General features: G+C 38.6%; 1 protein-coding gene across 1 annotated transcript in view; it reads right to left on the bottom strand.

Annotated features, from left to right (window-relative positions):
* Positions 1-5,000, bottom strand: part of LOC144968239 (uncharacterized) — a gene marked incomplete in the record, with an annotated part of 66,780 nt that overhangs the window by 9,559 nt on the left and 52,221 nt on the right.

The raw sequence follows: 5,000 nt of genomic DNA, 5'->3' as shown, positions 1-5,000 counted from the left end.
AATGTTTGTCAACCTTTGAATCAATTTCTCTTAACTGAATATAGATTTTGGATCGTGTTGATGCCATATCAAAAAACTTTTCTTCTTTAAGACATATAGATAGTATGCAGATGACCTCACTCAGGCCTTTGTTATTGTTTTTGCCATCCGCGTTTGTGAGTTGTTCTCACTAAACTGTATTAACCAGACTATAGAAGTTCATGGTTACACAGAGTTTGTGTGTTGGTCCGTTATACTTCCGGATGGCAATGTTGTGAACTCCTTGGCCAAGCGCATTCTATCTATAGATAGTTCGAAGATGACGTCACTCAGGCCTTTGTTATTGTTTTTGCCATCCGCGTTTGTGAGTTGTTCTCACTAAACTGTATTAACCAGACTATAGAAGTTCATGGTTACACAGAGTTTGTGTGTAGGTCCGTTATACTTCCGGATGGCAATGTTGTGAGCTCCTTGGCCAAGCGCATTCTATCTATAAAAAACTACTTTAAAACCGTTGTCATAACATTCAAGATTTTACACTGTAAAAATGTAAACAAGTTACGCACCACAAAGTATGAGATGAATTCATCGTTTTTCCCAAAAAATCTCGTGCTGACACGTAGTTCCGGCTAGTGTTATGAGTTCACGTCATTCTTGTTTCCTAATTAAAACAATTCTCTTTAATTGCTATGAACTTACAACTTATTATGTAGTTTGCCTTAAATTTGGAATTTATGATTTATTGCTTATTGTCTACATCCTGTGGCAATTACCTATATGAAATCTCTAGTTTTAAATCATTTGAAAAACTGATTATAATATACTCAGTATTGTCATATTAACAATGAATGCTGTTTATATAACTTTGAAAAATTGTATCTATGCACGGACGTTTCATAGAGCATTCAAAGACTTTTAAAACATATACGCTTTAAAACTATACGATACGATACGACACTCTCGTAAAATTGCGAAAAGAAATCTACTTGTATCTATCAATAAGTCATTAAAGAGGACGGCTATGGAATTGGAATTTCACAATCAACCCCGAGAAGATGATTATCGAAATACGACGGAGAGATCACCAGTGTTGAACGACGTGATAGGAAAAGGATCCAAAAGAATAACTTTGATATGGAAATCATCCAAAGATGTATGGAACTGGGTGAACGTAAACATACATCCGACAAAGGAATGGACGTCTGATAATTCGGGTAGAAAAAGACTCATGCGTTCTTGCAGGTGGTGAAGATACTGGGTGTTTAGAAGAATGCCATACCTTTTTTTTTCTTTTCTGCATCATCTGGAAGGTAGAGACTATCATTCTGCGGTCAGTGCAGAGGTGTTTGAAGACTGGCTAAAGAATCGTTCGCTGCCTTTCCTCGAAGCACTCAGTCGTAATGCATTGAACCACACTACAATTCGATGACCCATGATCACCTCAATGCTCCAACTTCGGCAAGTATAAAAACTGATATGATTTCATGTCTCAATTCAGACAGCACTACATATTTTGACTATTTATCAAAGGTCCAACTATACTCCTAGTGAAAAGAAAAAAAAAGAAACAGTTTTCAAAGCAGACTGTCTAGTCAATGGGATTTGACACGAGGTTGCGCGACTTCCCCAATACCACTGTGAGCGTAATCCAATCGAGCTCATTTGGACCCAAGTAAAGGGAAATAATATGAGAGTTGGAACACCAAATTTACTCTCACTGCCGAGGCAATAAATCATAGAACAAGGGAAGACTGGGAAAAGGGGTGCTTCAACCTTCGCAAACTGGAGGAAAATTGCATTTCATTGGATAGAGTGATGCCACGAAATCTTTCCATAGTCGTTTCATTTCTCCTTTTCCTCATCCTCGTCATTAGAATGTGATGATTATTGTGTCCAGTATGTCTTTGTTGTTGGTGGTGGTGTTGTTGTAGTTGTTGTTATTGCTGAATACATGTACATATTTGTGAAAACAATGTATCATAACTTGATGTATTTCTACTTTTGACAAGTTTACAATAAATTTATGTAATCCTCTTTGGCAAAAACAAAAGCTTTTTATATAAATTTCGCAATCAAAATAATGTTAAAAGTGCGTACTGTTCACTTTTATTTGTATTCATCAGTAATGTGTATTTATAGTTATAATATGTAGATGTCTGATAATTAAGGATTGCTATAGATAGTTCAAAGTTGACGTCACTCAGGTCTTTGTTATTGTTTTTGCCATCCGCGTTTATGAGTAATTCTCACTAAACTGTGTTAACCTGACTACAAACAATCATGGTTACACAACGTTCTGCGTGTTGGTCCGTTATACTTCCGGATGGCAATCTTGTGAACTCCTTAGTTATGGATAAGCGGAAAATAAGTTACGATCCTTACCAGTTATCGATTTTGATATAGCTAGGCGAAATCCTTTCCTATTGTTTTACAATTAATGAAAAAATATTTTTTGATTAAGACAAATTGATTCAGAGGTTCATACAAACTTTTGCAGCTGTACATTGAGGGACAGCTGAGAAAAAGAAGAAAAACACGTGCCACTTATCAAAAATCTAGTAACCCTAATCACGCTGCACATGATTCAGATCTGTATTTTAGTGTTTCGAAGAAAAAAAATATAGGGTAGGTCCATTCCTCCGCAAGGACAAATATCATCAGCCGTCATTGCCGTACGTAAGGACAAACAATGCTATGTTCACTATTTGTACTCCGCACTAACGCTGGGCAAAATTCGGTATTGTTTTCACAGTGCAAAGTCTCAATTCTACGTCAGTGCATGTATTTGTAGGACGGATAGACACTCCGAAGAATAAAAAGACCCATCCTTCATCCCCTTACACACCCCTCACCCCGCCTCTGACCGTAAAACGCTTTGAGGTTACGTGAGTAAAATCAGGGGAAAGCGGCGAGATAAAAAGGATCATGTTGATTTAACTTGTCACTTCTAGTAACCGACCTCGAAATTGAAGGGTCTCTTCTAACTGTACAAAAACAAAAATGACCCGATGATGATGGTGGCGATGATTAAACTACTGATATAATAAGTAGAATTGACAAGAATAATTTAATAATTCACTTGTTTCTTTATAACTTTGTAATAAAAGTTAACCATTGCGTGTGAATGGCGGGAGGGGATGGGGGTAGAAAGAAGGAGAGAGAGGGAGAGAGAAAGAGAGAGAGAGAGACATACAGAGAGAGAGAGTCAGATAGATAGATAGATAGATAGATAGATAGATAGATAGATAGATAGATAGAGAAGGAGAGAGAGTGAGAGAGAGATAGAAGCGAGTCTCGTTTTTTTTTGTTTTCTTTGTTTTTTTTCAACCAAACAAATTATATCTAATGATATAAACGTAGTTGGAACGTATTTTTCCGCACTCACATACGTTGATTACGAATCTGAAGTCTAATTTTAATTTTGATAACTTTTATCCACCCGAATATTTATCTGGCGTCAAGTCTTGGCATAAAATATCTGTCGTCGACAGAATTATGAGCGGGGCGGCCTTGTGGGTTTAGTTGGATCAGGCCGCGTTTAGGCCGACTGAGGCCGTGTTCAGGCGTAGCCATCGTGAAGTATAGATAGAATGCCCTTGGCCAAGAAGTTCACAACATTGCCATCCGGAAGTATAACGGACCAACACACAAACTCTGTGTAACCATGAACTTCTATAGTCTGGTTAATATAGTTTAGTGAGAACAACTCACAAACGCGGATGGCAAAAACCATAACAAAGGCCTGAGTGACGTCATCTGCATACTATCTATAGCCTGACACTGAGCGTAGCCAACGTAAAGTTATAGATAGTATGCAGATGACGTCACTCAGGCCTTTGTTATTGTTTTTGCCATCCGCGTTTGTGAGTTGTTCTCACTAAACTGTATTAACCTGACTATAAACGTTTATGGTTACACAGAGTTTGTGTGTTGGTCCTTTATACTTCCGGATGGCAATGTTGTGAACTCCTTGGCCAAGCGCATTCTATCTATAGCTTGACACTGACCAAGAAATGACGTCAAACTGCCAGTCCTAGAGTGCCCTTGTGTCAGGCTATAGATAGTATGCGCTTGGCGAAGAAGCTCATGACATTGCCACCCGGAAGTATAACGGACCAACACACAAAACTGTGTGTATCCATGAACGTTTATAGTCAGGTTAATAAAGTTCAGTGAGCATTACTCATAAACGCGGAGAGCAAAAAACAATAACAAAGACCTGAGTGACGTCATCTTCGAACTATCTATAGATAGAATGCGCTTGACCAAGTGGTTCACAACATTGCCATCCGGAAGTATAACGGACCAACACACAAACTCTGTGTAACCATGAACTTTTATAGTCAGGTTAATACAGTTTAGTGAGAACAACTCACAAACGCGGATGGCAAAAACAATAACAAAGGCCTGAGTGACGTCATCTTCGAACTATCTATATGTTAACGTTGGCTACGGTCAGACACTGACCAAAAAAATGACGTCAAAAGCGTTGTCTCTATCGGAAAAAAAATTGCAATATCGCCTAACAGGCGTCATGTCTCGTTCTACATATTACGTGTTGCTGATGGCCCCTTATAAAGCGCTTTGAGCACATTTTGTGGATATTGCGCTATATAAAAGCTCAGGCTTGTTTGTTTGTTTAAGTTTTGGAATCGAAGACAAAGCAAGAAAAGAAACATCCCCTGAGCTTGTCTCGCCGGGTCTATGGGTAGCCATCGTAAAGTTATAGCCTGACACTGACCAAAAAATGACGTCAAAATGCCAGTCCTTGGCCACGAAAGAAAACAAATCGTGAGTTGTATTCAATAGTTCAACCAATGAAATAACTTATTTCCTTGAGCTTTACTAACGACAACTCACTAGACGCTACACAAACCTAAAAAATGACGTCAAACTGCCAGTCCGAGAGGGTTCTGGCACCTGTGCTGTGGATGGCGGGCTTATAAATGATCAAGGTGATGTGATGGGACGTTATATCCGGCTGGCGGATGTCTGAGTTTTCTAAATAAACATATAGCATA

The sequence above is a fragment of the Berghia stephanieae genome, chromosome 3 (assembly GCF_034508935.2).
Source record: "Berghia stephanieae isolate SIO BIC M18660-M18661 chromosome 3, UCSD_Bste_1.3, whole genome shotgun sequence".
NCBI lineage: Eukaryota > Metazoa > Mollusca > Gastropoda > Nudibranchia > Aeolidiidae > Berghia > Berghia stephanieae.
This window is presented reverse-complemented; position numbering and strand designations above follow the sequence as displayed.